Raw genomic sequence first — 21,159 nt, forward strand, 5'->3', positions numbered from 1 at the left:
ACTTTAACCAGGAAAATAAGACTTGACAGTGGTGTTCAACGTGGGTCCTCCCTCGCTCATCTAAACCCAGGAGAGGGAGCCACAAACAGCAGAACACCAACACTCACAGGGAGAACTTGACAGGCTCCAAAGCCCACAGTGATAGCCAAAATGGTGAAACACAGAAACAGAAGCCAAATGAAAGAGCAAGACACCTCCACAAAAGATGAGATCAATGGGGAGCAATTAGGCATGTTAACAGAGCTAGAATTCAGAGCCATGATCTTGAGGAAGCTGAACAGCATGAGTAAGGACATAGAGACACTGAAAATAAGCCAATTGGAAATTAAAAACCAACAAGAAGAGATAAAAAATGACATATCAGAAATGAAAAACACATTGGAAGGTTTAAAAAGCAGAGTAGGGGAAGCTGAGGACCGGATCGGTGAATTAGAAGACAGGGTAGAAAAAATCAACCAATCAGAAAAACAAAAGGAAAAAACGATTAAAAAACAGGAAGACAGCTTAAGAGAACTATGGGACAACTGGAAACGGAATAATGTTCGCATCATAGGAGTCCCCGAAGAAGAAGAAAATGAGCAAGGGATAGAGAATATATTCAAAAAAATAATGAGAGAAAACTTCCCTAATTTGGTGAAGGAAGAAGGCATTCAAGTTCAAGAAGCACAGAGAGTCCCAAGTAAGAAGAACCCAAATAGGCCCACACCAAGACACATAGTAATTAAAATGCCACAAATTAAAGACAAAGAGAGAATCCTAAAAGCAGCAAGAGATAAGCAACAGGTTACCTACAAAGGGAACCCCATAAGGCTCTCAGCTGACTTCTCACAAGAAACACTACAGGCCAGAAGGGAATGGCATGAAGTAATCAAAGTCATGAAAAACAAGAATCTGAATCCAAGACTACGCTACCCAGCACGGCTATCATTCAAAATAGAAGATCAAATAAAGAGCTTCCCAGACAAAAAAAGGCTAAGGGAATACATTAGCACCAAACCAGCACTGCAAGAAATGTTAAAAGGACTGCTGTAATTAGCAGTAGAAATGGGAAGGAAAATAGAACCACACTAAACAAAAATGGCAATAAATAAGTACATATCAATAATCACCTTAAACGTAAATGGATTGAATGCTCCCATAAAGAGACACAGAGTAGCTGATTGGATAAGAAAGCATGACTCATCTATATGTTGTTTACAAGAGACCCACCTCTCAACAAAAGACTCACATAGGTTGAAAGTGAAGGGATGGAAAAAAATTTTCCAAGCAAATGGAAAGCAAAAAAAAGCTGGGGTAGCAATTCTCATATCTGATAAAATAGATTTCAAAATGAAGACCATAACTAGAGACAAAGACGGCCAATACATAATATTGAAGGGATCTATCCAACAGGAAGATATAACCTTGATAAACATAGATGGACCCAATATAGGAGCACCAAAATATATTAAAAATCTTCTGGAGGACTTCCAAGGAGAAATTGACAACAATATAATCATGGCAGGGGACTTCAACACCCCGTTGACAGCACTGGATAGATCCTCTAGGCAAAAAATTAGCAAGGAAACAGAGACTCTAAATGAAACACTAGACCAAATGGATTTAATAGATATCTACAGAGAATTACACCCCAAAACTACAGAATACACATTCTTCTCAAGTGCACATGGGACATTCTCAAAGATAGACCACATGATAGGACAAAAACTAAATCTCTACAAGTTCAAGAAGATTGAAATCATATCAAGCATCTTCTCAGATCACAATGGCATGAAACTAGAAATCAATTGCAACAAGAACATGCAAAGACATTTCAACACATGGAGGCTAAATAGCATGTTATTAAACAATGAATGGGTCACCGAGGAGATCAAGGAAGAAATTAAAAACTTCCTGGAAACCAATGAAAATGAACACACAACAACACAAAATCTATGGGATGCAGCGAAAGCAGTTCTGAGAGGGAAGTTCATAGCACTACAGGCCTACCTCAAAAAACAAGAAAAATTTCTAATTGACTATCTAACCTCACAACTTAAAGAATTAGAAAGCAAACAAAAAGAAAACCCCAGTGCAAGTAGAAGGAAGGAAATAGTAAAGATCAGAGCAGAAATAAATGACATAGAGACCAAAAAAACAATTCAAAGGATCAATGAAACAAAGAGCTGGTTTTTCAAAAAGATAAACAAGATTGATGGACCCTTAGCTAGACTCACCAAGAAACAAAGAGAGAGAACCCAAATACACAAAATCAGAAATGAAAGAGGCGAAGTAACAACCAACACCACGGAAATACAAAAGATCGTTAACAACTACTATGAACAACTATATGGCAACAAATTCGACAATCTAAGCGAAATGGACAAATTTCTAGAAACACACAGTCTCCCAAAACTATCCCCAGAAGAGATAGAAAACTTGAACAGACCAATAACAACTAAGGAAATTAAAGAGGTAATCAAGACTCTCCCAGCAAACAAAAGCCCAGGCACAGATGGTTTCATGGGGGAGTTTTACCGAACATTCAAAAAAGAACTAACACCCATTCTCCTCAAACTATTTCAAAAAATCAAGAAGAAGGAAGACTTCCAAACACGTTCTATGAAGCCAGCATAATTCTATTTCCAAAACTAGAAAAAGACACTACTAAGAAAGAAAACTACAGGCCAATATCCCTGATGATCATAGATGCCAAAATCCTGAACAAAATATTAGCAAATCGGATCCAGAAATACATCAAAAAAATTATTCACCATGACCAAGTGGGATTCATTCCAGGGATGCAAGGCTGGTACAATATTCGCAAATCAATAAACATGATACACCACATAAACAAAATGAAGAATAAAAACCACATGATCATATCAATAGATGCTGAAAAAGCATTCGACAAAATCCAGCATCCATTTCTGATAAAAACGCTCAGCAATGTAGGAATAGAGGTATCATATCTCGACATAATAAAGGCCATATATGAAAGACCTACAGCCAACATCATACTCAATGGACAGAAACTAAAAACATTTCCATTAAGAACAGGAACAAGACAGGGATGTCCACTTTCGCCACTCTTATTTAACATTGTACTGGAAGTCTTAGCCACAGCAATCAGACATGAAGAAAAATAAAAGGGATCCAAATTGGAAAGGAGGAAGTGAAACTGTCATTATTTGCAGATGACATGATATTGTACATAGAAAACCCTAAAGACTCCATCAAAAATCTATTAGACTTAATAAATGAATTTGGCAAAGTAGCAGGATATAAAATTAACGTCAAGAAATCGACGGCATTCTTGTACACCAATGATGAACTCACAGAAAGAGAAACTGAAAAAACAATCCCATTTACCATCGCTCCAAAAAAATTATGATACCTAGGAATAAACTTAACCAAAGAAGTAAAGGACCTATTTGCAGAAAACTACAGGTCATTGAAAAAAGAAATAGAGGAAGATATAAAAAAGTGGAAGCACATACCCTGTTCATGGATTGGAAGAATTAACATCATTAAAATGTCCATACTACCCAAAGCAATCTATAGATTCAATGCAATCCCCATCAAAATACCAATGACATATTTCATAGAACTAGAACAAATACTTCAAAAGTTTATATGGAACCAAAAAAGACCCTGAATAGCCACAGCAATCTTGAAAAAGAAGAACAAAGTAGGTGGGATCACAATACCAGATATCAGGTTATACTACAAAGCGACTGTAACCAAAACAGCCTGGTACTGGCACAAGAACAGGCATATAGACCAGTGGAACAGAACTGAAAACCCAGAAATGGACCCAAGGCAATACGCTCAATTAATATCTGACAAAGGTGGCAAGAGCATACAGTGGAGTAAAGACAGCCTCTTTAATAAATGGTGTTGGGAAAATTGGACAGCTACATGCAAAAAAATGAAACTAGACCATAAACTTACACCATACACCAAAATAAACTCAAAATGGATAAAAGACACAAATGTGACCCGTGAATCCATAAAAATTCTAGAAGAAAATGTAGGCAACAAAATTTCGGACATCATACGGAGCAGAATTTTCACTGATACATCACCTAAGGCAACAGAAATAAAGGAGAAAATGAACACATGGGACTACATCAAACTCAAAAGCTTCTGCACAGCAAAAGAAACAATCATCAAAATGGAAAGGCAACCCACTGTATGGGAGAACATCATTGCCAATGATGTATCAGATAAGGGGTTAATTTCCAATATATATAGAGTGCTCATATAACTCCACAAAAGGAAGACAAAGAACCCAATTAAAAAATGGACAGAGGAGGTGAATAGACACCTCTCCAAACAGGACATACAAATGGCTAAGGGACATATGAAGAAATGCTCAACATCACTAATCATCAGAGAGATGCAAATTAAAACAACAATGAGGTATTACCTCACACCTGTCAGAATGGCCGCCATCAACAAATCCTCAAACAACAAGTGTTGGCGAGGGTGTGGAGAAAAGGGGACTCTAATACACTGCTGGTGGGAATGCAGACTGGTGCAGCCGCTATGGAAAACAATATGGTGCTACCTCAAAAAATTAAAAATTGAACTTCCATTTGACCCAGTGATCCCACTGCTGGGAATATACCCTAAGAAGCCTGAAACACCAATCAGGAAGAATATATGTACCCCCATGTTCATAGCAGCACTATTTACAATAGCTAAGATCTGGAAACAGCCCAAGTGTCCACCAGTAGACGAATGGATAAAAAAGCTGTGGTACATATACACAATGGAGTACTATGCAGCGGTAAGAAAGAAAGATCTGGAAAGTATTATCCTAAGTGAAAGAAGCCAAGCAGAAAAAGACAAATACCACATGATCTCACTTATATACGGAATATAATGAACATAACAGTGTGAGGAATACAGTAGACCCAGACACATGGAAGTAGGGCACAGACTGACATCCCTCAGAAGAGGGGATGGGGGTGGGGGGTGGGAAGAGATAAACCACAGAACTTATATGCATGTATGCATGACCAATGGACATGGACAACTAAGCCGGGGACAGGGTGGAGGGGGGGTGGGGTGGGGGGTGCCAATGGGGTAAAAAGGTAAAATATCTGTAACAAAAAAATAAATAAAAATTCATAAAATAAAAAAATAAAAAGTCATTAGAAAGAGAAAAAAAAAAAAGAAAGAGACACTTGGAACGATAGCAGATTTCTCATCAGAAACTGTGGAGACCAGAAGGAAGTGGTGCAATAGTTTTTCATTGCTGGAAGAAAAGAAGTGGCAATCCAGAATCTTATAACCAGTGAAAACATCCTTCAGAAATTAAGGTGAAATCAACACATCCTCAGATAAAGGACAAGAAAATTTGTCACCACCAGACCTACCCTAAAAGAAAGGTTGAAGGAAGTTCTCTAAACAGAACCAAAATGATAAAAAAAAAAAAAAAAAAAAGGGAACTTGGAACATCAGAATAGAAGAAAGAACAGCCCTGGCCAGTTTGGCTCAGCGGTTAGAGCGTCAGCCTGTGATCCAGAGAGACCCAGGTTCGGTTCCTGCTAGGGGCGCATACCTCAGTTGCAGTTTGTTCCCCGGTCCTGGTTGGTTGTGCGGGTGGCAACCACTCGATGTGTCCCTTTCACATCGATGTTTCTCTCTCTCTCTCTCTCTCTCTCTCTCTCTCTCTCTCTCTCTCTCTCTCTCTCTCTCCCTCTCTCTCCCTCCCCCTTTATCTGAACAAAAAATTGAAGAAAAAAAATGTCCTCAGATGAGGATAAAAGAAGAAGAAGAAGAAGAAGAAGAAGAAGAAGAAGAAGAAGAAGAAGAAGAAGAAGAAGAAGAAAGAACACAGTAAGCAAAAATGTGAGTAAACATAATAAACTTGCCTTCTACTCTTGAGTTATTTATATTTGATAATTGAAGCAAAAATTATAACACTCTCCGATATGTGTAGAGGAAATATTTAAGACAATCACACTATAAATAGGGGGAGATAAAAGGACATAAGTGGAAGTAAGACTTCTATACTTCATTCAAAGTGATAAAATAACAATACCAGTAGTGTAAATATATATGATGCAATAGTTATATCAACTACTAAAAAAGCTATAAAAAGAGATACCCTCAAAAACAAAATAGATAAATCAAAATGGAATTGAACAAAATGTATCACTAACTCACAATAAGCAGGAGAATAAAACCTAGAAAAAAATTTTTTAAATGTAAGAATTAAGCACTACAAATCGTAATTACATGTAATTGTAAATGGTCTACATATACCAATTAAATAACAAAGATTAGCAAAGTAGATTAAATATTAGCTACAAAAAACTCACTTCTAATATAATGATATAGGCAGGTTTAAAGTAAAAGAATGGGAAAGGATATATTATACAAACATCAACCAAGGGAAATCAGAAATTGCTATATTAATATTTTAAAAAGTAGAATTCAGAAAAAATAATTACCAGAAGCAGAGAGAGACATTATGTAAAGAAAATAGGGTCAGTCCACCAAGAAGACATAGCAATCCTAAATGTGCATGCATCAAAATTGCAAAATTTATTAAGCAAAAACTGTTAGAACTGAAGGAAAGATTAGATAAATCAACAATTATGTAAGGTTGGGGTTTGGTGGATGAACAAAATGTAACCTTGAGATATGCATTCTCACAGCCTGGCCAGCCAAGGACAAAGTATGTGTGAGAAAAGAGAACTGGGTTGAAAAATCGCCCAAGAGAGTGAATGTGTGTGTGAGAAAAACCGTGTTGGAAAACCACCCTTCGAGGTAGTGAATGTGTAGCAGAAACAGTAAGAAAGCAGGGTCAGCAGAGATGCTATCTCAAGGACATGATTACCTAAAGCACAGGGTAACCAAGAGAATACTTTGCAAATAAATCAGCTGCATCCAGAAATTGAGAGCATTTGCTCCCTTGCAATGCTCCCCCTCACTCCAAGCCGTGGCTGCCTGTAGTTCATTGCATTGCAACAACCCCCGGCAGGCCGAGAGTCAGCACAATTACAGTTGGAGACCTCAACAACCCTCTCTCAAAAACTGATATAACAACTTGACAGAAAATTAGCAAGCATAAAACTCAACGACACCATTAACCAACAGTATATACCTGGCATTTATACTCAAATAACAATGTAATATATATTCTTTTCAAGAGTCCATGGAATATACAAAGATATTCATATCCTGGGTGATAAAACAAACCTTAACAAATTTAGAAAAATTGAATTCTTACATACTGTATTCCAGATCTATAATGGAATAAAACTAGAAATCAATAACAGAAATATAACAGGAGAATCACCAAACACTTGAAAACTAAACAACATACCTCTAAATAAATCATAGTTAAAAGGGAAGTGTCAAGGTAAATTTAAAAAAGACATAGAAAGGAATTAAAATTAAAATACAACATGTCACAATATGGGAGGTACAGCTAAAGCATTGCTGAGGAAAATTTATAGGACTAAATGCATACAATAATCTATGTTCTTACCACAAGAAAGTAGAAAAAAAGCAAAATTAACACAAAATAAACAAATTGAAGAAAATAATAATAAACATAAAAATAGAATCAGCCCTGGCCGGTTTTGCTCAGCAGTTAGAGCATTGGCCCGCAGACCAGAGTCTTGGGTTCAGTTCCCACTAAGGGCACGTACCTCAGTTGCGATTTGTCCCCGGCCCTGGTTGGGGTCGTGTGGGTGGCGACCACTCAATTTGTCTTTCTCACACTGATATTTCTCTCTCTCTTCTTCCCTCTCTCCCTCCTGCTTTATCTGAAGATGAATGTAAAAATGTCCTCAGGTGAGGATAAAAAAAAAAAATAGAATCAATGAATTAAAAATGAAAAACAATAGAAAATAATCAATTAAATAAAGCTGGTTCTTTGAAAAAAATCAGTAAAATTGACAAACCTCTAGCAAGACTGACAAAGAAAAAAACAGAAGATACAAATCATCAATATATTTTAAATGTAACAGGGGATTATAACTATAGACCCTACAAACATCAAAAGGCTATGACTTGAAGCAAAATGACATATAACAAAACCAAATTTACTATAAGCTAATTGATATAAACAAAAGTTAAGTTCCAATGGCATACACAAAAACATCACCAAACTTCTAAATAAAGACCCAAAGCGCCCTGGCCGGTTTGGCTCAGCGGTTAGAGTGTCGGCCTGCGGTCCCGAGAGACCCGGGTTCGGTTCCCGCTAAGGGCAAGTACTTCGGTTGCAGTTTGTCCCCGGCCCTGGTCGGTTGTGCGGGTGGCAGCCACTCGATGTGTCCCTTCACATCGATGTTTCTCTCTCTCTCTCTCTGTTCCTCTCTCTCCCTCCCACTCTACCTGAACAAAAAATGGAAAAATGTCCTCGGGTGAGGATTAAAAAAAAAAAAAAAAAAAAAGACCCAAAGCACTTCTAATATTAAACACTGAAATAAATGTGAGCCAGACATACATTTAAGAAATATTAATAAAAACAAGTAAAAGCCCTGGACGGTTTGGCTCAGCAGTTAGTGTCAGCCCGTGGACCAGAGAGTCTTAGATTTGATTCTTGCTAAGGGCACGTACCTCGGTTGCAGTTAGTCCCCAGCCCCAGTTGGAGTTGTGCAGGTGGCAATCAACCGATGTGTCTTTCTCACATCGATATTTCTCTCTCTCTCTTCCTCCCTCTCTCCCTCCTGCTCTATCTGAAGGTAAATGCAAAAAAAAAAACAAGTAAGATTATTATTTTCCAGCTTATTTAATCCAGTTCACGGTCACAGATGTCCAGAACCCTTCCTGGAAGTTCAAGGTACAAAGCAGGACCCAACTTGAAAAGGAAGCCCTCCTTCCATGGCCAGGCCACTCACATATGCCTCACCCTCAGACTGGAAAAACTTACACATGCCAATTTACTTCACGTGCATATCTCTGTGCTGTGAAAGGAAACTAGAACTAGAATTCCTGGAGAAAATCCAAGCAGACATGGGAGAACATGCAAACTCCACACCAACAGTGACCCCTGATCAGAATCAACTTTTTTTTTTTTTATCCTCACCAAGGACATGTTTTTGCATTTATCTTCAGATAGAGCAGGAGGGAGAGAAGGGAAAAGAGAGAGAGAGAAACATCAATGCAAGAGAGACACATCGACTGGCTGCCACCCACATGACTCCAACCAGGGCTGGGGACAAACTGCAACTAAGGTACATGCCCTTAGTGGGAACCGAACCCAGGACTCTCCAGTCCGTGGGCCAACGCTCTAAGCACTAAGCCAAACTGGCCAGGGCATCAACTTTCTTTTATATATATATTTTAAATCCTCACCCGAGGATATTTTTTCATTTATCTTCAGATAGAATGGGAGGGAGGGAGAAAGAAACATCAATGTGAAAGAGATACATCCATTGGTTGCCTCCCACACGGTCCCAACCAGGGTGGGGGATCGAACTGCAACGGAGGTACGTGCCCTTGACAGGAATTGAACCAGTGACTCTTTGGTTCACGGGCGGATGCTCTAACAGCCATGCCAATCAGGCCAGGGTAGAATCAACTTTTTTTTATGAACATTATAACAAAATGATGTTAAACAAAATGATGGTTTATGAGGACCTGCTATAAATGCTACAAACCATTCTACACACATAAATTTGACTTAGACAAAATGGACTACTTCCTCAAAATGAACCACAAATTACCACAACTCACTCAATATGGAATAGATACTTTGAATTGTCTACCACTATTAAGAAAATCTAATTCACAATTCAAAAACTTCTCCCAAAAGCCATCTCCTGGCTCAGAGGGTTTCACTATAAAATTCTACCAAACATTAAAGAAGTAATACCAATTGAAAAAAAACCAAAAAACTAAAAATGAAACTCTTCCAGGAATAGAAGAGGAGGAAGCACTCCTAATTTATTTCATGAAGCTAGTATATTGCCCTACTACCAAAACTAGACAAAGACAGTACAAAAACAGAGAAAACTGTAGAAAAATAATTCTCATTAATGTAATGATCCCTAACATAATGTTAGCAAATAGAATTAAGCACTATATTAAGGACTTATACACCAAATTCAAATGGCGTTTATCCAGTGATGTTTGCAATAGTTGAAAAGCAATCATTTTAATCCACCATATTAGCAAACTAAGAAGCAAAATCATGTATTATACTAATTGATTCAGAGGAAACATTTGACAAAATTTAACGCCAATTAATGATTTTTTTTTTAAAACCCTCAGAAAAATGAGAATAGAGAGTAACTTCCTAAATTTGATAAAGAAAATCTACAAAAATCCTACAACTGCCCGTCCAGTGTGGCTTACTGGTTGAGCATTGACCCATGCACCAAGAGCTCTCTTGTTTGATTCCGGGTCAGGGCACATGCCCAGGTCATGGGCCAAATCCCCAGTGGGGGCATGCAGGAGGCTGCCAATTGATGTTCTCTCTCATCAATGTTTCTCTCTCTCTTTCCCTCTCCCTTTCTCTCTCTCTAAAATCAATAAAGAAAAAAAATTTCTTTTTAAATCCTACAACCAACATGATACTTAAGGTGAAAGACTGAACTCTTTATGTCTGAGATCAAGAACACACTGAGATGTCTGCTACTAGGACTTTCATTCAAGACAGTGCTGGAAGTTGTAGTCAGTGCAATAAAATACTGGTAGGAGGGGTGGAGACTCAGAATGGGCAGGTCCCTTACCAGTGGTGTGGCAGTTAAGACACAGGAAGAATATCTTGGCAGAGAAATTCCTCCCTTCTTTAGGAATAAGGGTACTGGCCCCACAGCTAGTCCCTAGCCCAGGATTCCAGTGCCAAGAAAAGAAGTCCCCATAACTTCACACTATAAAAATCAGCAGGGGTTGCATCGAGTAAAACAGAGGGCTGCTGAAGTCCTAGGCGTTCCTCTTAAAGGGCCCATGCTCATATTTACTGGCCAACAGACTCACTGGGGCAGCAGCTTCAAAAGCTCCAGAAACAATTGGGTGAAACAGAATTGTTGGGCTTCAGGGTGAACACAGAAGTGCTGGCAGATGCCACTGTTCCTTTACTGAGCACTCCCCCAACAGCTACTGCAGGCACAATCAGGCCTCAAGTCTGAGTCTCCATTAACCTGGCAAACGCATCACCCTGGTGATTCATTGATTCCACCCCATCAAACTTTTAAACCCACCCAAGCTGCTTCCAGGGGCTTTCCCCTAAAAATAGCCTGCCTTGGTTAATGCTGCAGACTTTTCTAAAATCTCTCAAAGGCTCACAAACCACAAACAAGTAGCATCTGGCCTTGGAATGCCCTGTATTTCTTGCTAAATGGCCTCAAGCCTGGCACTAGTGGCAGCTGGCCTCTATTCCCATCTTAGCCTCTCCCAGGTGCTTGCAAGCCCAGCACAAGTGGCAAGCATCTGCAGATCACTTTGTTTTTGTTTGTTTGTTTATTTGGGGGTTTTTTTGTTGTTGTTTTTTTATCCTCATCCAAGGACATTTTTGCATTTTTTGTTCAGTAGAGTGGGAGGGAGAGAGAGAGAGAAGCATCGACGTGAAAGGGACACATCGAGTAGTTGCCACCACACGACCCAACCAGGGCCGGGGACAAACTGCAACCGAGGTATGTGCCCTTAGCAAGAACCAAACCCGGGTCTCTCTGAACCGCAGGCCGACGCTCTAACTGCTGAGCAAAACCAGCCAGTGCTGCAGATCACTTTGTAGCCCATATCACATGTCCCCAGTCTAGAAACAGGCAGTGGCTGACCATTGCCTACACCACAATCTGTCCCAAGAGGCCCCAGAACCAACACACCCAGTGGCGTTTCAGACCATGCCAGAGCACCGCCCAACCACCTTTACTAATGACACACCTAAAAGGTGAACTCCACAGGCACAAAAGCCCATCTAAAACAAATCCTTCTCTGTAGGATTAGCCCTTGCACAACATCTCCTCCTCTGTAGTCACTGACATTCCTCATAGTCAGCCTGAAGGTCAATCCCTCCCAGCAATGTGCCAATAGTAGTCAGGACTCAATTAAAACAGGAGGGTGCACACAGCCCACCCAAGGGATACTTCTAAAGCACTCGAGTCAGGTGATCAAGGAGACTACACCACTGTGCCACACAGGACATCTACTATATAAGGCCACTCTACCAAGATTAGGAGACATAGCAGATCTACCTAATACACAGAAACAAACACAAGGAGTCAGTCAAAATGAGAAGAAAAAGAAACATGTCCCAAATTAAATAACATAAGAAAGCTCCAGAAAAAGAACTAAAGAAAATAGAGACAAGCAATCTACCAGATAACCAGATGCAGATTTCAAAACACTGGTTATAAGGATGCTCAAAAAATTTAGAGGAAGAATAGATTATCTCAGTAAGACTTTAACAATGAGCTAGGAAACAAAAATGGAGATAGAAAACAAACAAAAACTAGTCAGCAATAAAGAATATAATAACAAAAATTAAGACTACATTAGAAGAAACAGAGAATCAAATCAGCAATACAAAATTTTGAATACAAAATTGTAGAAAACACCCAATTAGCACAACAAGAAAAGAATGAATCTAAGAAAATAGTTTAAGGGACCTCTGAGATAACTTCAAGCATAATACTATTCACATCGTGGGGGCAACAGAAGGAGAAAAGAGAGAGCAAGGGTTTGAAAACCTATTTGAAAAAAAAAAATGACTAAAAACTTCCCTAACCTGGTGAAAGAAATAGACATACAAGTCCAGGGAGCACGGAGACCCAAACAAGATGAATTCAAAGAAGCCCACATCAAGATACATCATAATTAAAATGCAAAGGGTTAAAGACAAAGAGAAAATCATAAAAGCAGTGAAAGAAAAGCAGTTAGTTACCTACAAGGGAGATCCCATAAGACTATCAATTGATTTCTCTACAGAAACTTTGCAGGCCATAAGGGATTGGCATGAAATATCCTAGTGATGAAAAGCAAGGACCTACAACCAAGATTACCCAGTGATACTATCATTTAAAATTGAGGGAAATAAAGAGCTTCCTAGACCAAAAAAAAGCTAAAAGTTTATCACCACTAAACCAAAGTACTACAAGAAATGTTAAAGGTACAATTTTAGAAGAAAAAAAGAACAAAAATATAAATACTAAAATGGCAATAATGACATCCCTATCAATAATCACTTTAAATGTGACTAGATTAAATGCTTCGATTGAAAGACAAGGTGGGTGAATGGATAACAAAACAAGACCCACACATATGCTGCCTTCAACAGACCCACTTCAAATGGAAAGACACAGACTGAAAGTAAAGGAATAGAAAAAGATATTTCATGCAAAGAGAAACAAACACAATAGCTGGTGTATCAATAATTATATCAGACAAAATAGGTTTTAAAACACAGGCTATAATAAGAGACAAAGGCCCTGGCCAGTCTGGCTCTGCAGTTAGAGCATTGGCCTGCGGACTGGAGAGACCTGGGTTCGGTCCTTGCTGAGGGCACGTACCTCATTTGCAGTTTGTCCCCAGCCCTGGTTGGGGTTGTGTGGGTGGCACTAGTCGATGTGTCTCTCTCACATTGATGTTTCTCTTTCTTTCTTCCTCCCTCTCTCCTTCCTGCTCTATCTGAAGATAAATGCACACACACACACACACACACACAAATATGTCCAAGGGGAGGACAAAAAAAGAAGGACCTAGCAATTCAACCTCTGGGCCTTTATCTGAAGAAACCCAAAACACTAATTCAAAAAGAAATATTCATCCCTATGTTCACTGCAGCATTATTTACAATAGCCAAGATATAGAAGCAACTAAATGTCCATCAATAGACCAATGGATGAAGAGGTGGTACATATATACAATGGAATATTACTCAGACATAAAGAAAGAACAAAATCTTGCCATTTGTGACAACATGGAAGGTTCTGCAGCAGCAGTTCTCAACTTGTGGGCCATGATCCCTTTGGGGGTCGAATGACCCTTTCACAGGGGTCATCCAAGACCATTGAAAATATGTGTTTTCCGATGGTTTTAGGAACCGAGACATCACTCCTCTATCCTCTCCAGGCAGGTCCGCCCACATGCAGATACACCCACATACAACACGAGGAACTCTATTAAAGGGTCGTGGCATTAGGAAGGTTGAGAACCACTGCTCTACAGGATATTTTGCTAAAAGAAATAAGTCAGTCAGGGAAAGACAAATAGCATATAATTATATTTACATGTAGAATCTAAAAAACAAAATAAAGAAACAAAACAGAAACAAACTCACAGATACAGAGAACATTTTGATAGTTGCCAGATGGGAGAGGGGTGTAGAAAGAGACTGATATGTGCAAACTGCCAACTTAAAACTAGTCTTGGGGATGTAGAGTACAGCACAGAGAAACTGAGTCAATAATATTGTAATAACTATGTATAATGTCAGATGGGTACTAGATTTATTGGGGTATCACTTTGTAAGTTATATAAATGTCTAATAACTATATTGTACACCTGAAACTAATATAATAATGTATGTCACCTGAAATTGGAACATAAAAAATTATCTTAAAAATGATAAAATAATAGAAATGGAGAACATTATTAGTGGTTGCTAGGGTTTAGTAGAAAATGGAGGATGGGAGTTAGTAAGCATGATTATATAAAGGTATTGTAGAGATAGAAATGTCCTCTATCTTGACTTCAATGTCAATATCATAGTTGTGACATTGTACAGATTTACAATGTTACCACTGGGATAAACAAGGTAAAGTATTGTGGAGAGAGGATGGCATGAGGCTCTGTTGTCCCGAGGTGGAGTGTATGCTGATATGTGGCAGCTGCAGCAGCAGGGGCAGGATGAAATCTCTGAAGACCCCAAACCCCAGTCTAAGGCATGGTAACCAAAGTTGTAGCCATTTCTTTCCCAAAGGGTAACTCACAGGGTATAAGATATATCCTTCTTCCCTGGCATATTTCATCTTGGTCTTGGGGTGCTATGCTAGCTACAGTGAGGGAAAGGGACCTTTCAATAAAGCACTTTTTTGGGGAAATAAAAGTGTGGACTGTGCTAGGAAAAAAAACAAACAAACAAGGTAAAGTGTACATGAGATTTCTCTGTAGTATTTTTTCACAACTGCATATGATTACAGTTATGTCAAAATAAAAAAAACAATGTAATTTAAAAATGACTTTAGCCTGGCCAGTGTGGCTCAGTGGATTGAGCATCATCTCATGGACTGAGAGGTCCTGGTTTGATTCCTGATCAGGGCTCATGCCCGGGTATCAGGCTCGATCTTTGGTAGGGGGTGTGCAGGAGGCAGCCAGTTGATGTTTCTCACATCAATGCTTCTACCTCTCTCTCCCTTCCTCTTTCTCTAAAAAATCAGTAAGAACATATTAAAATCAAATAAAAATAAAAATGACTTTAAATGCATTGTGTATTCTTCCATTTGTCGAAAATTAAATACATCTGCATACTCACATGTATAATCAAGCAATCTGAATGGATACTCAACAAATGTTCACAGTAATTGTCCTTGGGTATGGGATTTCAAGGAATTCTGCTCTATGTTTGAATTTTAAAAGGTTATATGAGTAACATGCTTAATACATAAATATTCTTATTGTAAAATAATAGATGTAGACATTAAAAACAGATCTTCTCCCAAATCTACCCTTCTCCCCAAAGGTAATAATCATTAGCATTTTGGCTTGTCTTCTTCCAGACACAACTCTATAATTGCATATATACATGAATTTTTTTCAGGATCATTTAAATAAATATAATTATTCCTTAATTCTGTTGTTCCCCACCACCCAGAAAAATATGTTTTGTCACCAATATTTGGAAGCAGTTCAAATGTCCACCAGTAGATGAGTGGATAAAAAAAAAAAAACTGGTAAATTTACACAATGGAACGCTACTCACCATAAACAAGAAGAAAATCTTACTTTTTGCAACAACATGGATGGATCTGGAGATTATTATGCTAAGTGAAACAAACCAGTCAGAGAAAGACAAGTACCATGTGATTTCACTCATATATAGAATTTAATGAACAAAATAAACTAATAAACAAAATAGAAACAGACTCACAGCTATTAGAGGGGAGAGGGCCTGTGGGGTAGGGTGAAAGAGGTGAAGGGTTTAAATAAAACAACCACCTCATAGACACAGTCAACAGTACAGTAATTACCAGAGGGAAAGGGAAGTAGGGGAGGTAGAAAAGGATACAGGGCAGATAAATGATGATGGAAGGTGACTTTACTTGGAGTGGTGTACACAAAATAGCATATGCAGATTATATATTATAGAATTGTACACCTGAAAACTATATAACTTTATTAACCAATGTCACCACAATAAATTCAATGTAAAAGTTTTTAAAATATGGCTATGTCTACAAACATTTATAACTACTTGATTTTTTTAAACCAGGTCATAGTTATCCATAATTAATCTAATAATGGATTTAGATTACTTTCCAACTTTTACAATTTTGAACAACACCATATATACATTCTTGAAAACCTTTTTGCAGATATAAAAATACTTCTATCTAGAGGATCAGTTCTTAGAAATAAAATTGCTAAGCAAAAATATATATTTATTTTAAAATTTGAAAGAAATACTAAATTGCACTAAAAAAAACTACAGAAAATATATACCTTCTAACAGCATATGCAAATATGTTTCCAAACATATTAACACAGAATATTAATCAAATCTTTTAAATTTAATTTTTCAAATTTAAATCGAGAAAATGCAAAAATAAACTACATTAAGATCTCTTTCTTTATGCCCAGCAAGACAAAAGAAAAAGAACTTGGCTTCCTTTCACTTCCCTTCCAACCTACCCATACCAGCTCTGCCAGCATCCACATTGGAATCATCTGTGGTTTAAAGTTCAGATTATTTTTTTAACATATGCACCAATTATTTAGACTTTATTAGTTTTACTGGTACCTTTGCATAGCATTCCTTGTTTTCCTCTTTGTTTTACTTCCTTTGTTTTTACTAGAATATGGCCTCAAGCAATTCTTTCAAATGGGATCGGTGGCTGGAAAAAGTTCTAAGCCTCGGCATGTCCAAAAATATAATTAGTCTTCACTCATGAATGCTACTTCACTGGGAATAGAATTATAAGTTTAAAATGATTTTGTTTAAAATTTCAGAAGACCCTTTTCTATTGTTTACTGTACCCAGTAAATGCTTAATCAAAGCCTGATAACAGGCAAATGATTTTCACTCATTTGAATTTAAGCTGAAGTCCTGAAGGATTTTAGACATTTTTCTTTATCCTTGGCGATCTGACATTTCACAAGTGTCCATATTTAGGTCTTGTCTTATATACCTTGCATAGTATCACATGGTCTTTTCAACCTAAAAATATACTGCTTTCTTCAGGTCTAGAAAAGCGTCTCTTCTATTTTAGTTAATCATTTTCTCCCATCTGTTCTCTCCTTTCTTTCCTGGGACATTGCTGCTCTTACATGGATATGGAAATTCAAGGTTCTTATTTCAGTTCTTTTCATGTTTTTTGGTAGTGGTGTGTTTTTCTTATTATTATTTTCTGTAGTAGACAGAATAAAGCACCTCCCCCCAAAGAGGTCCACATAGTACTACCCAAGATGTAAAAATGTTTGGCCTCACATGGAAAAAGGGACTTTGCAGGTGTTATTAGTTAAGAATACTGAAATGGGGAGATTATCCACAATTATTTGGGTGGACCCAATGTAATCACAATGGTTCTTAAAAGAAGAAGGAGGCAGGAGTAGCAGAGTCAAAAAGAAGTGACAAAAAAAGGAGAAACCAGAAACAAAGGAAAGAATTATTTGAACATGTTCTAAAGCTGGCTTTGAAGACAGAAGAAGGGGCCACAAGCTAAGGAAAGCAGGTGTCCTCTGAAGCCAAAATATCTATTCTACAGCCCTGCTAACATCTTAATTTTAGGATTCTGACCTCTAGAACTATAAGATAATCAATATGAGTTGTTTTAAGCTACTAAATTGGTGGTCATTTATTACCACAGCAACAGAAAGCTAATGCACTTTCTAATTAACCCTTTGTTGTTTTGTATTGCTTTCTGTGTGAACTACTTTATTTTGCAATATAGTATAATGAGTTGGTTTTTAGCTCTGTTGTATCAGCTATTTAACCTATCAATTGAAATGTATGGTATTGATTAAAATTGTTTTTATTTGTAAGAGTTCTGTTTTTCCCTCCCTTTAGGTAACTATTTGTCTTTTATGGAGACAATGTCCATTCAAATCTGAAAATATTCATTATGACTATGATAAAATGTTCTTTATTCCTCCACATGATCTCTATTTCCTCAGTGTTAGAGTTACCATTTGTTGAGTCTGGCAGCTCTCATGGCACTGTTTCCAGGAATTATATGATGATTCTCAATTGTTTGCTCTTGATTGTATTTGAGAATCTTATTCATTTGGATGATAGTTCTGGTTACTCTAGCCTGTCCCACATGACTGTAGGGAGAGAAATGATAAAGACACTTTGGCAGAATGAATCTAGATTACCATTTGAGTCTAGAGAGTCCCTTCCACAGATGACAAGTTGATATGAAAAGTAGAGAGCAGCACAGTGTGAGCACTGACAATCAGAGCAGAAGCCAGCATAGACCATATTCACTGGTGTCAGTCAATGAAACCAGCCTTCTCCCTTTCCCTCCGAGAAGTCAAAAATTGTCTGGACTCCACCCTCCTCAGAAAACTAAACTTATGTGTTGATCTCAGGGAAAATGCTAAAGTAAGTTTTTCCTTTTTTATTATTTTCTAAGTGGGGTGTGTGTGTGTGTGTGTGTGTGTGTGTGTGTGTGAGCCTTCCTCTCCTATTCATCTGGAGTTATTTCAGAATTTGCTTCTATTTAGCCTCCTATTTCTCCACCAACAGAATGTAAGTAAAGACTTCTGCCTGAATTCAAACTCTTTGCTTATGAAATTTGCCTCATTCTGCCCAAATTATATATGTAAATCTCTATTTCACTTTCTTTTTTTTAACTTTATGTAACATGGGAGCTTGCACTAAAGATGTGTCATTGTTCCCAGTTTCAAAAGGGAATCCCTTGCAGCTCCACAGAATCATGGGGAGACGGGAGAGTGGAGGAGGCTCTTGACGTGCACAGGTGCGAGGAGTACATTCAGATGCACCCTAGAGTCACTTTAAAGATTTTCTGTTGTCACCTTTCAAAATAAAGGTGTCAACAATTAAGTTCTAAAATACATTTAAAAATAAAGAAGTATATTGCCCTAGAAAATGCAGAAAGTATCAATAATAAGTATCATAAGACCCTGGCTGGTTTTGCTCAGACGTTAGAGCGTTGGCCCACGGACCAATGAGTTGCGGGTTCGATTATGGTCAAGGGCCTCGGATGCAGTTCATCCCCAGCCCTGGACAGGGACATGCAGGAGGCAACCAGCTGGTGTGTCTCTCTCACATCAATATTTCTCTCTTTCTCCCTCTTTCTCCCTTCCACTCTATCTGAAGATAAATAGAAAAATATCCTCCACTGAGGATTAAAATAAATAAATAAGTATAATAAGATTTTAGTGTCCTTATTTGATACAAATCCCAAAAGTCCAAAATCAAAAATCTGGAAGGAAGTTAAAGTCAACTAATTTGAGTCTCTTGTTTTACAAATGAAGAAACTATATCCCTCAGAGTTTATGGTTTTTAAAAGAAACAAAGTCTTTTTCTGCAGAACCAGATGGCTATTCCTAAACCACTGTGCTTCTATAATAAATTATTTCAAGTTTTCTAAGCAAAAAAACAAACAAAAGATTTTATACCAAGATGTAGAAATTTGATTCACAGATTCATGGTACCATCACTCGCCAACCTGCAAAGCTCAATGGAATGTCCTCAAATAATCACTCTCACCTCCATGTGGACTGTATGGTCCACAGCCAATTTATGTTGAGGAGACACATCATCACAACTGGTATTTTTCCAGAGATTAAAATCTTCAGAAAGTCGCTGCACACACCACCCAGAGTGTTACCAGATTTTTCTGTATTGCTAAATGGAAATGAGCACAATTTTGTACTTAAGTATCATTTTAACTCTACACAAAATTACTTTTTAAATTTTTTCATTATGTGCCAGCTATACTTTCACAGAATATTAGAAATAATTTTCTTTACTTAATCCTAGTAATATAACCCTTTTCCATTTGAAGACATTTTCCCCTATATTTTCAAGTGATATGAAATTTACATGACTGATGTAGCGTTACATAGGGTGCAATTATAAGTGTTAAAAATGCAACTGGCATTCTCCTCTTCCTTTCAACTAAAGAAAAATTACTGAGTAATATCAGTGGAATAAAGCTTCTGCCAAGGTCGCTGGGGCAAGAATTATATATTACATGCAAATCAAGCTCGCATTACAATTTTGTGAAACAAATTCTCAGAAAACTCTCAGTTAAGTCCATTTTACTATCCATATAGGTAGTGACACTTTTATCAGACTATATAATGGTTTAATAAGTCAACATTTATACCCACTGGTACACAACTTTTACTTAGCCCACGTAGAAACTTAACGATGTGATATCAGTTATTCTGAAGAACCATTTATGGGCAAGTTTCTAATAACAGGCTATTTTTTAATAGTCAACTTTTAATAAGTAATACATGCTATAGCTAATCTTTATAATATATATTTACAAACTATGAGATTTATAAATTTTCAAATTATTTATATGATTATCTTGCTTATGCCACAAAACAACACACTGATGAAGGTAAAGGCAATTTTTACTCTACAGATGTTATATGCAAGGTAATACATGACCATCGTCCAGAGCACAGCACCTGGCCCAGAGGTAAACTCAGCAAAAGTGTTCCCTGTCTTCCAAAATTTGCTGGCAAGTGGCAAAATTGGGCCTGGAAGCCAAATCTTTTGTCTTCCAATATAATATTTTATATGCTATACCATATTGACTCTACAGATAAAATGTGAACTTGGATAGTGAAATATCAACCAGCCAGTCTCCTAACTGCAGGGCAAGAGAGGGCTGCAGTTAGCTCTCAGAAGGACCATTTTGCCATTCTCCTGGGCTTCATGTGGAGAAAGATGCCAACGCTATTCTCTCCCTGACGGTGAGCACCTTCAAGCGTGGAATAGTAGATAGAGAAAAAATGAGCTCCCTCATAGCTCCCCATGGTCGTCTCTTTTTTTCTTCTTCTTCATTA

The 21,159-nt window shown here is 37.7% G+C and overlaps 1 long non-coding RNA gene across 1 annotated transcript in view; it reads right to left on the reverse strand.

The window, feature by feature from the left end:
- LOC118623115 overlaps positions 1-19,902 on the reverse strand; it is a 34,445-nt gene extending 14,543 nt beyond the window's left edge. Inside the window, exon 1 of the long non-coding RNA XR_004958260.1 lies at positions 19,844-19,902. This is a non-coding gene — a long non-coding RNA (uncharacterized LOC118623115). The remainder of the gene's footprint in view (positions 1-19,843) is intronic.
- Positions 19,903-21,159: the final 1,257 nt, after the last annotated feature.

This window comes from Molossus molossus, unplaced genomic scaffold, assembly GCF_014108415.1.
Source record: "Molossus molossus isolate mMolMol1 unplaced genomic scaffold, mMolMol1.p scaffold_m16_p_1, whole genome shotgun sequence".
Taxonomy (NCBI): domain Eukaryota; kingdom Metazoa; phylum Chordata; class Mammalia; order Chiroptera; family Molossidae; genus Molossus; species Molossus molossus.